At 41.0% G+C, this 19,982-nt stretch overlaps 1 protein-coding gene across 10 annotated transcripts in view; it reads right to left on the bottom strand.

Moving 5' to 3' along the window:
- Positions 1 to 19,982, bottom strand: part of FOXP1 (forkhead box P1) — a 1,129,017-nt gene that overhangs the window by 897,960 nt on the left and 211,075 nt on the right. For all 10 annotated transcript variants that reach the window (XM_085624906.1, XM_085624905.1, XM_085624913.1 and 7 more), the window contains exon 3: positions 3,453 to 3,525. The gene's annotated coding sequence lies outside the window, so the exon portion shown is untranslated. The remainder of the gene's footprint in view (positions 1 to 3,452; positions 3,526 to 19,982) is intronic.

The following is a 19,982-nucleotide window of genomic DNA, read 5'->3' as shown; positions in this document are numbered from 1 at the left end:
GCAGGGTGGGTGTGGGTTTTCAGGGGGGTGGAGGGGGTGTCACGTGGGCGTGGAGGGGTTTAGGGATCAGAATAAACATGTTTTTAAAACCTTACCTTGAGGCCGGGTCCCGCTTCTTCTCCGCTCCTGCTCTCCTGCCTCTGTCTCTGACAGGAACAGGAAGCAGGCAGTCAGGCTGCCTCCCCTAAGCCAATCACAACGCTGCAAAGCAGCATTGTGATTGATCTTAGCGCCGTGATACGGAGTTCAGCAAGGGGCTGTGGGAGGGCCGATCAAACAACCATTGTGAACTTAGGAGTGGGCAAACCACTCCTCCCCTGCTCCAAGAGCAGAGCAGCCCTGCCCACTCACCTGCACACAAAGCAGCAGGAAGCAGCCTAAAATGCTAATAAAGCAAAGTTATTATAATTTTGTGTTTCTGCTCCCCACTGCTTAAAAGCAGTGCGGTGACGCTCCGCCGTCATAGCGGAGGAGCAACCCCTGTTTGTATTTTACATAGTATGCGATTTCTTTTGTATTAATGTGTGTTAAAATAACAGACTCGTGAGATAATACTACCACGAAATATGCCACATTATGCAGCAAAAATATTCCTTCTTAACTTTAGTGAGATTTGTGTATAATCTGGTTCTCCAATTTTGCATAAATCAATGGGTCGTGGATAAAGGAGCACTGCAAGGTGTAGCCCATCGTGGTGGAGAGCGTTTTCTGAGTAAAGCGCATAGTTTATAAGGTTTCCCTTTCTAATACCAGAAAGGAAATCTTTAACTCGTACAATGTACTATTGGAAGCAGCTACAGTTCTAATTGGTGAATTTCATGATATAGTTGAATCCATTTTTGCTTACAATTGCACTTATTGTAATTTTTTCCCTGCTGTCAAATTAATGACATGCATTTCTCATGAGAGCAGGCATAGCTTACATGAAATGAAATGAGAAAACTTGCTGCACATAATCTCCTACTGTGTTTGATCCTTAAACATTTGCATTCAACCCATTTACATTTCACTTTAAACAATGGACTAATATACACTCAGATTATTACAGCAATACTGTGGCTATAAAACTGTTCCTGTACAGATAAGGTTTATATTTTTTTAATAGTACCACCAATGACAACATCAAATGGTGCATAATCAGGGTGCACTAGCTAATTTCCCAAATTATGCAATACTTACATGCTGCTCCATGCTCAAAGTGTAGAGTTCAACATACCACACAACAGTCTTTTATTCTTATTTCGCAAAAGGATTTGGAATCAATGAATGCCGCAACCTGCATCCATTAGGCGAAACCAAAAAATACGTTGTGCATTTTTTTTCAAAGGAAATGGGGAACACTGTGCTTTTTGTATACAGAGAACAAAAATTGTTTCACAGTATAAACCAAAACCCATCCTTGGGGATTCACAAAGCTAAGGATCAAATGTAGCTTTTCAGACATGCCCTCCCAGCATCCACTGAAGACTGTAGTCAGCAATACAGGCCTCAAAATGAATACGGACAATCCACAAGAAAAAAGAAAAAAACAGGACTAAAAATCTTAAAGGTGTCTTGGTGAGAATGTTGCCATAAAGGCATTGACGAAAAAAGGGCACAGAAAATGGCCGGAAAGCTGGCTGGAATGCTGCAGGGGGAATGAGCACTGGCCTTTAAGAACAGCAATGCAAAGTTTAAAGGAAAAAAGTCAGCATATTTAAAATCCAAGTTTTGAAGCCACCCCTTTAACAAGTCAGACATTAAGCCTCTTCATTCTCAGCCTAGAAACCGGAAGATAAACCTCTGATCTTGATTGCATGCTGTATGACTGGATGCTAGTAGTAACAATACAACATTGGTACAGAGAATCATTCTGGACCTCGCATTTTTCAAATTCATGATTCTTTATCTCTTGCCGAGAAATAACACTTAAAGAACTTGTTGATTGATTAAAAAGATTCATTTACAGTTGAAAATAGTAATGTTTGATAACTTCATTGTGTAATTAAAATACAGGACTTAATTACAAGGTCCAATAGTTCACAATGAAATACAACAATGGATTAGTTTAGCACTATCTTGAGCTCCTATCAAAACCAACTGCAATAATGCATAGTACAAAACAGCTATAGTGCTGAAACTGTGATTCTTTACTTTTAATTAATACAAATGAGAATCCACTTACTATAAAGCAAAGGGTACCTTTTGAAATTGTCAAACTTGATGCTCAAAGCTGTTCACTACCTCCAAACAAATCAGTATGAACACATTGGAAGGCACACTACTTTGAGAAAAAAATACACATTACAATGTATAATTAAAACAAGAGGCATATAAAAACTCTTCTAAAGCTAACTAGTCTCAAGCATTACAATGATCTGTACTGCAGTTGAGCTGGTCTAACTGCTTGTGGGCATGGCGGACAATGTTTTTACTTGCACAAACTCACAGAATAAATTAACCACTTAAACAAGTTGAACTGACAGACTGAAGCAAAATGCTTTTATGTTGTTGTACGAGTAACCAGGGCCGGCGCTTTAGGGCAGTTGGACTGGTGTGACCACACTGGGTGCTGACCTGGAGAGGGGGTGCTGACCTCGGGGGAGAGGGGGCGCTGTGCTTAGCCTTCTGCAGAGTTCCAGCTTTCAGGCAGCAATAAAAATGTCACATGCTTAATGTCCCTATTAGTGAGAGTCATCAGAGTTTTGTTTAGTGGCTTAAAGTAGCACAGAGGGTTAATATGCCTGCTGCAAAGAAAACGTACGGCGCAGATCACATATCTGTATTTTGTATGGAGAGCTGAGTGGATTACTGCTTTTGTCACAGAGATCCTTGTGGTACCGCAGTACATAGTATACATCCCTAATGTAGAACAGTGACTGTTACAAACTGTCATCAAAGAGTTGCATGCACACTCCATAAAATAGTTAGGATATTATGGTTTTTCCCTCAGTTTTTCATTATATATTTCTAATGTTGCTAAAAGGGGTTTGTGCTTTAAAATGAATGAAATGTATGTGAGAGAGGGGCTATGGAGAGATAAGGGGCACTTGTGCCTACTGGTAGCCAGGGAATCTGAGGAGGAGGTCATGTGGGAGGGGGCGCCAAAACTGACTGCCGCGCCGGCCCGCCACCAGTGCTAAAGCCGACCCTGGCAGTAACACTGCATGTCACACAGCTGTACACTACCACAAATGCTGAATTCTGATTGGCTCCTATTCAGCCTATGTCTACCCAGGAGATTCATAACTAGTACCTGATACAAGCCTCATTCCAGTACCAATCCATATATCACTATGCCTGCCTCTCATTACAGCTGCATGTGAAGATCAGAGATTGAATAAAGTACTAGAATTATAACCTAGCTCACAGAATGTAACTGCACTAGGAGACAGGTTACTGAAGAAGGCAGCTTTAGAATCATTCATGTTTCTATGCAATAGGCTGGCAATATACAAGAAAATGTTTCTTACCTCTTCTGTTGCAAGCTCCCCAAAAACAAAGCTTTCCACTTGCTTGTATTGTATATTTAAAATTGTTCCAAGTCTGAAAAATAAGTAGTCCATAAATGTTATCACTGTTTTAAAATAGTAGCCTCATTGTTCTGTCTGATTTACAATGCTACTTATTTTAAAATATGTTTTAATTAATTAAACATAAAGTAGTTCTTTATAGGGAATGCAGAGCAACACTGTAATATATTATACATATACATTTATATTTTTAAATGTGTTTTTATAAATTCCTTATTTTTAACGCACAATAAAAAATATTTTGAAATCAATGCACATTCATGCTGAAAAATGGGCTACTGACAAAAAGAAGTGGAAAAAAGTACAAAGAAAAAAATGAAATGTTCAAACAGCAACTCCTTTGGAGCTCTCACTACTCAATCTATTAATTTTAAGTATGATGGCTGTAAATACCTTCCTGTACCTCCCAAAAAATCTGCTCACTATATTTAAATGGAAGATTTAAAAAACGTTGCCATCTATTAAAGTAATACTATTTTAAAATTATTGCGGCATAAGTAATAGAGAAGATGAGGAGCCTGATTAAACAGATGTGAAAAAGGGGATGTTGGACTTAGGCAGGGCTCTCTATTTTTAACTATTTTAACTCCTTTAAAATATATCATGTCATAGATGACTAAGCCCATATCTCTCCTTACATTTATTTAAGCAGCTGGTTTCATATCTATAATAACACCTTAATGCTCATTTTCTTCATTTACTACAGTCTCCATGGTAGGATCTGCATGCTCCACAAAGTTTCAGATGGCTCCCAATCCACACAAGGAAAACTGTGACACAGGCCCTCATCACCAGCTTACTTGACTTCGGCAATGCACTCTATACAGGCACCACCATCAAACTCATGCAAAGACTTCAGACAATCCAGAATGCAGCAGCCAGAAGGAAAGATGGCGTCAGTGTGAGCGGTCGCAGCAGCGGTGCTCTGGGACACTGGGCTGGGCTATTCTACTCAGAAAATGCTTCCTACAACCTAACCGAGTGATCAAGACCCCCCCCCCCCCGCATCCTGCATCCTACATCCTACATTCCACATCCACATCCAGCATTTTTTGGAACTACCTATGTATTGATTTCATCGACTGGGCTGGGTCTGGATTATATTAGCCTGGATTATATCAGCCTTGCTTTGAGACACTGTGATTCGCTATTATATATCGCAGCATCGAGAGCTGCAGGGGTAGAAAGAAAACCGGAGGCGCTGATCTATGCTGCGCTGATCTGTGCTGAACTATGCGGCGCCCCACATGAATATCACCACGAATATCGTATACTGGACAATAAATTAAAACAAAAGTCCCGGCTTGACCTCGATCTCGACCTCAGCTCGACCTCAGCTGCAAGTTGCAAGTAGCTTTACATTTGATATTTGGCATTTGGCATTCAGATGGTATTGCTTTCGTAACGAATTGCGTAGCAGAAGGGTATATTTGTTTGTATTACCTGTGTAACCTGTTATTGACTATTTCGCTGATTGCTACAGTGCTTGCCTATCCTCTAATGTTCGGAGCTATCCTCCTCAATCCTCCCCATATGGCTTTTGGGCAGAGCCCCCGTGGCTATGTAAAAGTGTTGATTGTCTATTTGTGATCGACTGTTAAAGACCTCTTGTGCCTAATTTCCTGGCCGGTGCTCCTTTGTTAAAAACCTTGTGCTTCCATACCTTCAAAAACTTAACCATCAAAACTTAAAACCCACTGGCTGCAGCAACGTGCACGTATCACTTTTACCGTCCTTCTCTACCCCCGTGACGCCGGAGCTTCTCCCCCGTCCGCTTCCTTTGGCTCCCAGACGTCATCTGCAGACGGGAGAATACCGGCCTCTTAACCTCACGTGCGCTGCGTGTTTCTGTGCGTCCCACGTGTCCCGTTGCCAGGGAGACGCTCTGCGCTGAAGAAAAAAAAGGGCTGGGAAAAGCAAATGGTGCTTAGGAGTGGAAGCAGCACTAGAAACAGATTAAAAACGAAGGAGAGGCGGTGTATTTCTCAATCGCTCCCTGCAATTGAAACTGGAGCTGGAGCTGGTACCCGGGTTTCTCCATCTGTCTCATCTGCCTCATTGTTTTTATCTGGGACTGGGACAGTGATTAATACTGTTTCTGTATTTGTATGTGTGTCTATAGTTTTATCTGGCATACCGGCAAAACCTCAAGTGAAATTTCAAATAGGGGAGAGCTACCCTCTCAATACTGGCTCCTCACAGAGAGAGCTGAAAACTTCTCTAAAGGAGCTTAAGGGCACGAAAAGTCAGAAGAGACGCAATACTGTCCTGAAAGAGTTCTATTGCAGGTACAAGAGAAAGTTCCAGGGAGGAAGTTGGTGGGGTGTACTGATGCCAGTAATCTATCAGAAACGGATTGTGACGCCCTCTAAGCCCTCTAAAGCCTCAGATATGGAAAGGAATACCGGAGAGAACCGGAAGGAGAAGGAGGACAGAGGGGACAGAGGGGAAGGGCTCACCCTGGAAAAAGAACAAAAAGGCCAGAAAATACAAACAGGGGCAGCAAATAACGCCGCTTTTAACAAGGAAAAAGGGGACGAAGCAGGCGAGCTTTTACAGGGAGAGATATCGAACCTACAAGACCTTGAGAATGCAGAAATTGAGCTGACACCTGCCCAACATACAACTAACAGACATAAAGGCCCGAAACCAGAGGAACCAAAGCAAAGGAGAAAGACCTGGCAAAAGACTCGGTAAAAGACCTGGCAAGAAATGAGGTTCAAGAAAAAGGAAAAATTAAAGATAAAAATATGGAAAAAAAACTGGAAAAAGAAAGAGAAAAGACCAAACGAAAGGAGAGAGAGAAAGAGAAAGAGAAAGAAAAGGAGAAAGAGGCTGGCAACAGGAAGGAGAAAGGGGGGGGGACAGAGGAAGATGCCAAATTGGAACTAATGGCTAAAAAAGCGCAGAGATTACAGACGATAAAAAACTTAAAGGCAACTGCAAAAAACACTGGCATAATTGAATCATCACAACCAAGAATCTCTAATATATTCAGCCCTCTGCATAAGGATTGCCAGAGTGATGCAACAAACAATGGGGAAAAATACAGATCCAAATGCAGAATAAGAACTCTGAGGAGTGGAATGTAAGCGGCAAGGATGTTCAAAGTATGCCCCCAACCAACTTGGAGGAAAGTCGAACTATAGTCACCGGCGAAGGAATTTGGAATGCTGACTCAAATGTGACCCAAGAAGAGACAAGGGCATCTATAGAGATAGACGCAGTAACATTAAATCAGAGAGATCAAATGGAGCAATTGGATCAAAAAAAACTGAACCAGGAAATGAAGGAGCTGATCCCCTTCCCCAATTCTCCCAATTCGCAAGATCCTCCAGGGGGGAAGAAGTACATTTAGCTAATCACTCTCTCTCGGATGAAGACTCTGAATCAGAGGTATACAAAACAGGGATGTCTATCTCTAGTGACTCAAGTCAACTGAGCAATTCAAGAGAATCAAGTCCAAGCGCGCGAAGGGGAGCCGTATCTCTGGAGATCTGTGGCTCCAATGATTCAAGATTATCTAGCGAAATCAACATCAGGAAAAAAAGGAGCGGGGGGGAAAAAAAGGTCAAAACACAAAAGAGAACGAAACGTGTTGAATGAGGAAACCACAGGTCCTGGTAATAACACGGACTATGTCAAAAGTAGACCTAATCCCCCCCCGAAGAAGCCCAAGGTTTAAATCATCAGAAGAAACACCACGTCAAAACCCGGGCGTACAAGGAAACAAAGAAAGACACCAAAAAAAAAACACGGAACCCTCGTTGAGCCAGGTGCTTTGCTCAATAAAAAACTTCCATGAGGATGTGAAAAAAGAGAGCCAAAAGAACCGCATGGCCATTGAAAAATTACAAGGCGCTGTGAAGAAAGTGGGTAGTATCTGCTCCGAGATTTCTGAAAGAATGGTCAGGGTGGAAACTCGTACCGAGAATCTTGAAACCGATGTTGCGACGCTTCAAAAAAAGGAAATAGAACAAGACGGAATAATAAGGGATCTCATGGCCAAAGTGGAGGATCATGAAAACCGATCCAGAAGAAATAATCTAAGGTTTCTTGGAATTCCGGAGAATTTTGAGGGAAGCGATGCCAGAGGGGCAATGATTAACATACTCAAAACATCATTTCCGGAATTGGAAGCCTGGGATATGGAAAGGGAAGTCCAGCGGGCCCATCGTTTTCCCCTAATGCTATCAAAAAAATTTAACAAGCAAAATCAATATCCAAGGGCAATGCTGGTCTGCTTTGGGAATTTTCTCCTTCGTGAAAAAATCTACAACCTTGCAAGACCTACCACCCAAAGAGAGCATAAGGGGTTCAAATTTTTTGCCAGACCGGACTTCGCTCACGCCACCGTGGAGCGAAGATGGAAAATGCGTCAGCTACTTGGACCGTTTGAAAAAGCTGGAGCAAAAGTATTCCTGCAAAATCCGGCACGCCTGAAAATTATATTTAAAGGTGCAACAAGAAGCTTTAACAGTGAAATACAGGCGGAGGAGTATCTTCTTGAAATCTCAGAGACAGCCTCTCGAAATCCAGGGAAATAATCTAAATCAGATATAAAGACTCGTAGTAAAAGGAATATATAAGATTAATTAACTATTGCAATTTGTATCTAGTAGAAGGTATACCTTGGGGAAGCGTGGACTTTTAGCGGAATGGCTGAACGGCTCGGGGAATTTAAATGTTTAGAAAATGTAGGCTTTGGGTCAACTATAAAAGATAAGCCTATTATTTATACTAAACTAGCCTAGTTCGCAGGGCCCGCTTGCGCAGATGTCGCACCCCTGGTCCAGACAGGCCCATGTAACCTTCAAAGGTGGTGGTGGGTGGGAGGGGGGAAGGGGAGGGGGGAAGGCCGGACAGGTTAGACATAAAGGGTAGCAAATCTATGTCAAAAAGGAATAGGGAAATACTTACAGGGATCACAGGAAACCAGAACGTCTGGGATATAAAATATGGCACTTTTTTATTAGTAGCATGGCTGGGATAAAAATATTATCTCTGAATATTTGTGGTCCGAACGATCTTAAGAAAAGGCAAATGGTTGCAATTGGGATACAAAACTGGGGAGCTAATGTTGTATGCATGCAGGAGACGCATATTGAAGGGTCCCAGAGCCAGCTGTTAAATACACTAGGGTATAAACTGGTGTGTGCTACTTCACAAGGTGTTAAAATTCGGGGGGTTGCTATTCTGGCTAAAGGGAGTGGATTGGTGTTTAATAATTCTAAAACTGATAAGTTTGGCCGTTGGGCTATCACCGAATGCAGTTATCAAACAGGGCAAAAAATGACAATTTGTGCTATTTATGGGAGCAATACAGATGACCCCGGGGTTTATGATGAGGTCTCTAACGAACTATCACACTGGCCTCTTCCGGTTTTGGTCTGTGGGGACTTGAATATAAACCTCCCGATCAACTGGTCCTTAAATGATGACTGGGTCTATAAAGGACGTAAACCTGAAGTATTCCGCTCTCTTAAAGATCTGTGTCTTGTACATGGACTTGTGGATAGCTGGCAGACTTCAAATATTAACACCGGTGACCTTGGCTATACCTTTTATTCAAATCCACATCGCACGCATGCCAGAATCGACTATATTTTACTCTCAAATTCTAATCAGGAATTCCCAAACTGTTAAATTGCCCCGGGTACTATCTGACCACAACCTCCTTTTCTGCACACTGACTATTAGGCTAGCTAAATCAGAGCCTACTCTGTGGTCATTTGAAAAAGCATTACTGGACGACCCTCAGTATTGTATCCACATGAAAGACTGGATACCCAAGTTACTAGCAGAAAACATTAATAGTACATCAATAGAGGTTGTTTGGGATACGTTGAAAGTAGGGGTCCGGGGTGAGACTATGTCATATTCACTCAGAGCAAACAGACGAGAGAAAGAGGAGTTACGGAGGCTGCAAGATGAGCTTATGTTAGCAGAAGTAGGACTCATTAGTGTCACTAGAAATATAGACACAACTGGGGATATCTCTAGTACCTTAGCCCAAGTAGCAGTTGCCAAGGCAGCAATCACTAATATGTTTTCAGATAAGGCAATCCGGAAAGCCACGGCACGAAAATAATTAATATATGAAGTCAATGAGCAAGTGGGCCATCAATTGGCGATGCGATTGCGACAACAGGTCAATGCTAATCTAATAAGGGTGATTGTAGACCCAGTGGAAGGCCAGTTAAAAGACCCAGAGCTGATTAAGCAAGCATTTTGGAGGTTCTATAAAGAACTATATACGGACAATGGCAATGGAGACACCACAGAAATAGAAAGGTACTTAGAGAATTGTGAAGTCGTAAAGCTTGAGGTAAACACACAGCTGGCTCTAGAGGAAACTCCGAACATGGAAGAGGTATTGACCGCAGTCAAGAGCCTCCCTAAAGGAAAGGCAACAGGTCTGGACAGTATCCCTTCGGAGTTCTATGGCACATTTATAGACAAAATTAAACACATATTTAGGGATTTGATTATTCATATTTTCTCCGGGGGAGGGAACCTCCCAGTTCCTGGTCCAGGGCCAAAATTGTGATTTTCGCCAAAAAGGGGAAACCCCCAGAACATTTAGGATCATATCGTCCAATAACCCATATAAATGCTGACTCTAAAATATACTCGAAAATCTTGGCAAACCGAATTGCACCCATAATACATAATGTTATCGTCAAAAGCCAGCACGGTTTTGTTCCTGGAAGTTCAACGATAAATCATATCCAGAGGGTTATTACACTTTTTGACGGAACAGAAACTACAGGAGACCCTATGGCCCTGATCCTTCTGGATGCAGAGAAGGCCTTTGATAGGGTCTCCTGGCAGTTTCTCTGGAAAGCAATGGCGATGATGGGATTTCGAATCAAGTTTATTCAGGCGATACAAAAAATGTATAATAATCCTAGGGCTGTTGTATCTGTCAATGGAAGCCTAACTAAGGAAATCACCGTCTCCAGGGGAACTCGCCAGGGATGCCCTTGTTCGCCATTGCTCTTTGCAATATATATAGATTCTTTTATTCGCTATTTGGAGAAAAACAATCATATAACCCCCATTATATCACAGGGGTATGCAACAAAAACATTAGCATACGCTGATGATATTGCTATAGTTACTGCAGACCCCATAGTAGCAATGCTGACCATTGAGGCCGAGGCCAGGAAATTTGGGCTGGTCTCCGGCTACGCGCTAAATCAAGGAAAGACACAAATTGTTTTAAATCAAAAAATTGTGATGGATGATCCTAGGGTGGTGAAGGGAGCGACATACCTGGGTGTCACAATTTCTTCCAAATTAGAGGAAGTTGTGGACATAAATCTTAAGCCAATGCTGAATACGATACAAAAGGATCTACGACGGTTAGACAATCTCCACCTGTCCATTATCGGAAGGGCAAATGCAATTAAAATGGTGTACTTTCCCAAGATATTATATTTATTCAGGGCAGTTTGCCTAGAGTTTTCTAACCAATGGTTTACAGTAATGGAACGTACTTTCTCTAGATTTATATGGTCATACGCTCAACCCCGTCGGGCATATAAATATCTTACCCTTCCTAAGGACAGAGGTGGGTTAGCACTTCCCAACTTAAGGAGATATTACTGGTCATGTGTACTACTCTACAGTAAGGAATTATTGCAAGGGGGGAATTAACACAGAGGTACATACCGCCTCAATCTTTCAGCTATTGGTGGGGAATTCCTGCTATGGCTATTTTTGGAGGCACATACACCACAGTTACCACAAAAAGGTCAAATTTAAGACTCTTTATAGTTGTTTAAAGGTATGGAAGGCTGTCAAAAAAGCGCTAGGAATAGGATGATTCTCATATTACACTCCGGTACTAAATAACCCAATTCTTCCACCAACAATCTTTAAAGATAACTGCGTTAATAAATGGTATAATTTAGGAATAACACAATTAGGGGATTTTTATACTAATCAGGGGATTAAATCTTTTGATGTTTTGAAGGGAGAATTTGGTTTAGACTGGCGGGATTTTTTTAAATATCTCCAGATTAGGGACTTCCTAACTCACAAATCTGGAGTAAGAACACTCTGGGAAGAATCTACTGTAGTAGAGACAATTATACATTCTAAGAAACATTCGATAGGTGGAGTTTATGTGTCATTGTTGGACATGTTCCCAGATGATCTAGATAAAATGGCAATGAGGTGGCAAAGTAAACTCGAGATTTCTAAAGAAGGATTTTTATACTCCTATCAGCTAGCTCAAACCATTCTTATTTCTACCAAACTCCAGGCACAATTTTATGAAACCTGTTTTTTTCTCTATTATACACCTGATAAGATTGCAAAATGGGGAACCGGTAATGGGACTTGCTGCCCGAGATGCAACCTATTTAAAGCAGACTCCATCCATATCTTTGCTTCTTGCCCAGTGTTAATACCTCTGATACAAGATATAGGGCCATATGTAGGAAGCCCAATACCGGTCGGTAACGGCCGATTTTCGGTAAATATCCCGTTACCGACCGGTATTCAGGCTTTTGGTATGTAGGGGGCACATTTCAGGATTCGGTAATTTACCGATTCGGTAAAATTACCGAATCGGTAATTTTACCGATTCCGTAAATACCGAATCCTGAAATGATATGTAGGGGGAGTGTGTGGTTGTTGTGGGGATTCGTTATTTACCACCAACTAAAAGTTGGTGGTAAATGACGATTAGCTGTAAAAAAGCATTTGTTTGCACTTTGAAGTGTGCAATGTGGCAGACATACATGCCCTTAGGGCATGTATGTGTGCCACATGTGCACACATGCAGGAATCAGGGGTGCAACAGGGTTTCACTGTGACACCCTGCCACCCTTGATTGTGCTCCCCCCATTACCGAATCGGTATTTACCGATTCGGTAATGGTAACTGGCTTCCCATTGATTCCTATGGGCCTCCTGGCCCATAGGAATCAATGGGAAGCCAGTTACCATTACCGAATCGGTAAATACCGATTCTAAATTACCGACCCATTCCGAATCGGTAAATATTACCGATGGATTACCTACATATCATTTACCACTTCATAAATACCGAATCGGTAAAATTCGGTATTTATGAAGTGGTAAATGTTAGGCTACCTACATATGGCCCTTAGAGAGGTTCTTAACTTCTGTTCTTCACAGAAAGGTTGTCTTGTCACCAGAGGCAATGGTACTTGGGGTGGAAGATTCAGATAATCTTGAGAACGGTCACGGTTTTATATTTGTTGCTATGGCCGTTTGGCGGCTATGTCTAGCCTCGGCTTGGCTAGACCCGCTACCACCCATTTTTCAACAGTGGCTAGCTAGGCTTTTAGCGGTGCATAATATCGAGATAGCTATATATAAGCGGAAAGGCAGAAGGCGACGTGAAAGGGGCATGAAAATCTGGACTCCGCTCACACTCTGGCGAGATCTACAAATGTGATTTATTATCAATGCTGTAATGTATTTATGTTATTGCTTTAATTGGTTTTTTGTGAAGCATGGAATATACTTTGCAAAATTTCCTATAATGTTTATTTAAATATGACAAACACAACGTAAAGTTCATGATGTTAATGTACAGAATGTTTACCTGTCGGGGGGGGGGGGAATAAATATGCTAAAATCAATACAAATATTGTTTACCTGTCCGGGGGGGGGGGGAATAAATATGCTAAAATCAATAAAAATATTTAAATAAAAAAAACAGAATGCAGCAGCCAGACTGATCCTCAACCTACCCAAGAAGAAACACAGCACCTGAAGAACCTCCACTGGCTCCCCGTCCAGAAGAGATGCCATTTCAAGCTTCTCATTCATGCCTACAAAATCCTCCACAACTAAGGACCAGCCTACATGAACCACTGCCTGCTCTTCCACCAACCAATCAGAAATCTTCGCTCAGCACACCTTGCCCTCACTCAGACACCACGTTATCTGCCACTGCTACTCTGGAGGACACTCTTTCTCCCACCTTGCCGCCAAAGCCCCCTTCACCTCCGCACCACACAGTGGCTGACGCACTAGAGGAAGGGACTCATGACCTGGCTCTGTGACTGATACCTGCAGCACAGCCCTGGATACCTCCTGGAGTGATTAGCCATGCTATACAAGTACAACTTGATTGATTGATTGAATTCTCAGGTTGGATTCCAGCAACATGGTGTTTAAGTGTGCAGATAGACTGATGTTCCTGTTTGAAGTAGATGTTTTACTTAGCATGTCAGACTTTGGTTCACATGGCTGAAGAAGACATTTGTGAATTTATTTTTAAAAAAGTGACCTCATATTAGCTTCCAGAGGATCTTCCATAATTTTTATCAGAAAGATCATGAGAGGAAAGAGTTTTCTCTCAATCATTGTTTATGAAATCTCAGCAAAGGATCAGCATTTATAGAGGGCAAAATGAGTTTAGAACTTACCACAATTCCTAAAATGAGTATGATACAAATAATTTACATTGTGATTAAACATTTTTATCACCCACTATATTTGTTTCTTTTGTGACCATCAAAACTGGACATTCACTACAATGCATTTCAATGGGAAAATATGGCAGAGTCTTATCACCAAACAATTCACCACGGAATACTTCTTGTAAGCTCCACCTATATAATTCCATGAAAAATACTCCATTGTTTTGAAAAAGCCCAATGACATGCTGGTAATCTGATTTCCGTCTCTATGAAGTGGAGATGCTGTGGGGCCTCTTTGGTGGCAAATGGCAGGTGAAATATAAGGGAAGACTATACCAGATGAAAATGTGACAAAGCCTTGGGGAAATTTGCACTCTGCATAATCATTATACTGAATAAACATAGGATCAACAAGATATTGCCATTGTGAAAAAGTAAAACATCTCTGATTAATATACACATAAAGAGGTACTGTAAGGCTCTTTTTTATGTGTTTTATATTTCTTTTTATGTTTGTATTCTTTACTTAATAAAAGAATAAAGAAAAAGAATAAAAAGAAAATCACTCAGTCTAACAAACATTTTTTTGAATCTCACCCCACATTTTAAGGTTTGATTTGCAATAACAATATTACCAAAGGGGGAGGGCACTCTCAAGTAGGGATTGACCAGGGTGGAGTAGGGTCAAAGGCGACTTCACACAAGTCAATACCTACCTGGGAGTGTCCACGCTTGGATAACATTGGTTAGGTATGTGTTTTAGAATGTTTCCATTATTTCCATTCAAAATTCCAACATAAATGTGTTAATTACAAATATAGTGACTGTCAGATGTGTTTTTCTCCTTTGAATAATTACTTTGTTGGATCACGGGAACTGCAAATCTAATACCAATGTGGGCACCAATGTGGGAACTAATTAATACCACTGATTTTTCTTCACCTTTTCATGCTCATCTGAGATTTCTGATTATTATTCTCTCTATAAACTCTGTAGTAGTTCCTGGATCAGAATTAGATAGCGGTGTTAAGTGGGATGTACTAGTCTCTTTTATTATTTTCATGCACTAAAAAATTGAGTCAGCTTCTAGAATTTACTGCACAACGCAGCACACATGGAAACAGCAAAAAAGAGGAGAAATAAAGCATTTCACGTCGTTTCACCTGTTTAAGACCAGGTTTTTCCTGGTCTTAATTTTGGCACTGCCTCCGAATTTACGCCACCCTTGTAAATAGGTCAAAATCAATGGGTGTTGCGGTGGAACGCCCACCGCAACACCCATTGCCTTCCCCTTCCCCCTAAGTGTAGCGTGAAAGGGTGCCTTGTAAATAAGGTAACGCTGCCTTGTAATAAGGCAAAGCCCCTATTGCCACCACAAGGTCTAAAAAAGTGATGTTGTGATGGCAATAGGGGCTTGTCAATATGCCCCCTTGTTTCTTAACTTGCAGGCGCCACTCATACTGAGTAAACATAGCTTTATTGTTTGTTTGCAACCAGCCAGTATCGTTACTGAGTAGACTGTTATTTCACATTCTACTACAAATGTTTAGCTCTAAGGTTTCAAATAAGTTTACTACTCTGAAATATGTAATAGAACCTAAAAAAATTATATTGAGTACAGTTACTTCATATGACATTACATTTTGGTCAGTACATCAAGAGCACCTTTACACAGCAGTCCCTTAGGTTGTGAGTTAGCAGGTAAAATGGTAAATGTAATCTGTCACACACATAGATAGATAGATAGATAGATAGATAGATAGATAGATAGATAGATAGATAGATAGATAGATAGATAGATAGATAGATAGATAGATAGATAGATAGATAGATAGATAGATAGATAGATAGATAGATAATCAATCAACATACATATACATATAATTTAATTCAACAATTTACAATGTAATTTATGAGTAATAAAAATAATGTGAAATCTAATTCGAGACTAATACGTAAATATGAACCCAATAGCAGTGTTAAAATGTATATTAATGTTAAAATGTATATTAATGTTATTACTTTTAATGTAATTATATTTATATATTTTTTTACTTAATGCAATGCAATGTAAGACTACTCATCCTGTCGTGTAGTTCCTATAAAGGACGTTTGTTGCACGGTGTCTTTCAAAAACATGATTTGCAGAGGAATGAGGCATGCTCTAAATAGCTCCATACAAATGTTTTACCCAACTCTCACCCAAGCCTAATACTCTAGCTGTTAAAGAGTGCTTTAAGTCAGTTTTTCCTCTCCACTACCGAATTTCCCTTGGGATGGTACGGAGAGGAGTACTGCAATGCTACACCCAAACCTCCAATGGCTTCCTTGTAAGCCCTAGAGCTAAATGTGCGGCCACGGTCAGAATGTAATGTGCCAATTGCGTATGTCCCTATAAAGACTTGCAAATCTTTTATAACAGTTCGAGCATCAGCCAAGCACTGGGGCCACACCCATAGGAATCTAGAGCAGGAATCCACTGCAACCATGACATACCTGTAAGCCCCATCTGTTTGTAAGGGGCCGCAGTGGTCCAAATAAACACACACAAGTGGTTTGTCTGATATCAATAATGGTGTCTGCGCTGGACGTGTTATGGTGGAGCCTTTCATCTGCTGACAGATGTCATATTTCAAGACACAGTCCTTAGTCTGCTTTGTAAATTCTGGCCAGCAGTAGCGTTGTTTCAGTAAGGAAACAGTTGCCATAACTCCTGCGTGTGCAGAACCTATACCCTCGTGTGCTGCTAGAATTAACCCTAACCTGCGATCCAAATTTGGTGTTACTCTATCCTCCACTTCAGGAATTTGAGCAAATGGAATGATATTTGCATCTAACTTGTAGGAGTACTTGAGTGGAAATCTTTTCAGTAGTGTCGTTTTATTGCGTTCACAATAATTGCAACCATAATCTCACCATCTATTCTCGTTTTTGAACGAGTGATTGCAGCTACAGAAGCCGTGTGTACAGCCCCCTTTGCAGCTTCATCAGCCAATGATTTCCCTTCAACGTGAACGTCAGCACGTTGATGACTCAGTGTGTGTATCATGTGAGAACTTGGTAGTTCGTTTTTCAACTCCACTACCTGTTCCCATAGCGTTTTGTGCTTACTCGGGCCACCTTTTGCATCTCTGAACCCATTTTATCCCCAGTGGTGTAAGTATTGATTGTATGACTGTACACAGTAAAAGAAATCACACACGATTAGTGGGGGGAATTCTCGATCGTATTTACCAGTGCCAGTAACAGAGCTTTTAATTCTGTCAGCTGCGCCGTACAGTCTCCTAGGTACTGGGTTTTTGTACAACTCGGATGAAACTTTCCATCCTGCATGCATCCTTTAACGATTACGCATGCAGTGCTGTATTGCTATTTACTTACAATGGCCGGCTGAGCAGATCCGTCAGTGTAAATTATATATTCATACTGATCTAGAGGCAATATTTAATTAGGGAGTGGATATTCTTGTTTGTATTGCAGGAATGCTTGTGTTTTTAGATTTGGGTCGTACCTGTATTCTACATCTGTTGCAGTTAGGGCCCATTGTATCCATCTCGGATGTAAGGTTTTAGCATTTCGAACGCTAGCCTTTGAGCAGCCTCTAAGGCCGGTACTGGGGTTACGACAATTATTCGCTTTCCCTGAGCCAGTGCTCTTTCTCTCACTACAGCAGTCTGTACTGCTGTAAGAATCTTTTCTGTTGATGCAAAGCGCATCTCAGTATTTGTGTACAAATGTGATTTGTATGCGTCTGGTACTGATTCACCTTCATTATATGTTAGGTAGGTGTATCCTGATTGACTCGCAACTATAGAGATCACTAAGTTGTGTACATTTACGCGTGTCTGTAAGGGTTTATAAGATATCATATCAGCTTGTAGGGAACGAAGAATATCTGTGTGTTCCTGTGTCCATTGTCTAACTGAAAAGTCAGGTCTTATCAAATCGTAAAAAGATTTAACTCTTTCTGCTTAATCCAAAATGTATGTTCTACCAAAGTTCAGGAATCCCAGTATTGATTGTAAGTTTGTTAATGATTTTGGAGGTTGTAGCAGTGCACACTTTTCTAAAAAGTTAGCTGCTAAGCTTTTTCCTTCACTTGAAGCTCATATCCCCGAAAAAAGACATTGAGGTGGGCTATCTTTGATTTCTTACAATTACATTTGTAGCCCTAAGAGGCAAATCCCAATATTATGGTATTTACTCTGTTCAAGTGTTCATCCAGGTTATCATCCGTTAGATAAATATCATCCACGTAGGACAATGCCTCTTCATCCAAATTTTGAAGTATTTCAGTTACTTTAGCCGAAAAGAACCCAGCTGGGAGCCTAACATGGAGAATGCAGTTAAATACCTGCTTTCAGGTACTATATTTTGGCAAAAGAATCCATTTGAAATATCTAGTGTCGTTTTGTATTTTTTCAGCACAATGTTATTCATTAGTGTGGCACTGTGTGTATTTTGTACGGCATATGTCTTTGTGCAAGTGTTATGAGTTGTCAAGTTACATCACGGGAAACAAAGGATTATTCATTTGAGAGGTGCAAGTTTCAATCACCCCTTGGTATTCAAGTTGATCTAAGATCTCCCAGACCTGTTTTGTAGCATCTTGCTTTATTTAATACTGCCTCTGAGGAGTCGGATATTCTTTAATGGAATTATGTGGTGGGTTGAATCCTCATCCCATCTAACATGGTTTTTATATGATGCCGGGGCTAGGGCTACCGCCCACTCCCTTGCATTTGTGTATTTTCGATATTTGGCAACAGGGTTGGAAAAGGCTGGTAATATTACTGTTTCTCCCCTAGGGCAGTCCATGACAAATGCTGGCGGCCAATCTTGTTCAGCTAATAGTATGTCACGACCAAAACTTCAGGTTCTCCCAAAAGAGACATCTAACTTTCCTGGGCTTGTCCCCCTCCGTTTGGAGTGTTATTTTATACAATTTATGTGGGCCACTTACCCTAGTATCAGCTGTTTCCACCGTGATATAATCATTCAAGTCCACTGTCACCACAAATTCCATCAGGTTCTGGCAAGCTATTGTTACTTCTGCCGCACTGTCTAGCATCTTTAGAGCCCCTTCCCCGTTCATTAGTTGAGTCCTCAGAATTCTGGGCATGTCTGATCTTTAGACCTGCAACCTTCTTCTTTTTGAACTGAGGTTTTAGTTTGGTTTTATCTTCTTTTTTGGAAGTATAGTCTTGAGCATTCTGCTTGTCTCTGGACTTTGTACGCTCTTTTTGTCTGTCTAACCATCATTCCCTCTCCGAGTTTTTCGTTGAACCCTGAAAGGAATGAAAGGAGTGTGTATCAGTATCCTGATACCTGTCAGGTTTTTTAATATTGTCCCTATTCCTAAGGTTATACCTCCTTTCAGTGGGGCTCCTGTGGAGGAGATCTACCTCTGGATTGATATATCTACCTCTGGATTGATATGTTTTCTTTATTTTTCTGTTTTTTGTTATAGTCCCACTTCTTCTTCGAAGAAGCAGGTGCTTGCTTAAAGTTGTCCTTCTCAGGACTACTCATCAGTTGTGGTTTTAATGCTCTCCCACCCAAACTGTCTCTGCCTGCGCAGTCTCAATTATTTTAGGGAATTCATGCTCCTGTTGTAAAGGACTGAACTCCCTTAGTCGTTGACGGTTTGCCACTGATTCTGCTTCCCCTTTAATATTTGCTACTATTATGGCTGATACCTGGGCATAATTACCTAGTAATTTCATCCCTAAGTTCAGAGCAGGTTCTGCTCCGTACTCATTTTGTATTTGTCTTAATACATCTGGTATTACTGCTAATGACGGGATACCATGTGTTCTGGTATATATGGCAGCAAAAACTGTACCCTAAGAGGTACAATCCTCTATCAGTGGTGTTATCCCCATAGGCAAGCAGATTGTCGGCATTCTGTGTTTTTTATAAGGGCTAGTATTCGGGAATACTGCGTCTAGCTGTGTTATTTTTTGAGCTACCCAGAATGGCATTTGATCACATTTTGCGGGCATTTTACCCGTTACTGCGTGTAAAGTTTGTGGTGTGATTTTAGTTGCTGTATTTTCACC

The sequence above is a fragment of the Triturus cristatus genome, chromosome 9 (genome assembly GCF_964204655.1).
Source record: "Triturus cristatus chromosome 9, aTriCri1.1, whole genome shotgun sequence".
Taxonomy (NCBI): domain Eukaryota; kingdom Metazoa; phylum Chordata; class Amphibia; order Caudata; family Salamandridae; genus Triturus; species Triturus cristatus.
Note: the sequence above shows the minus strand (reverse complement) of the source record. Positions and strands in the feature narration are given on the sequence as shown.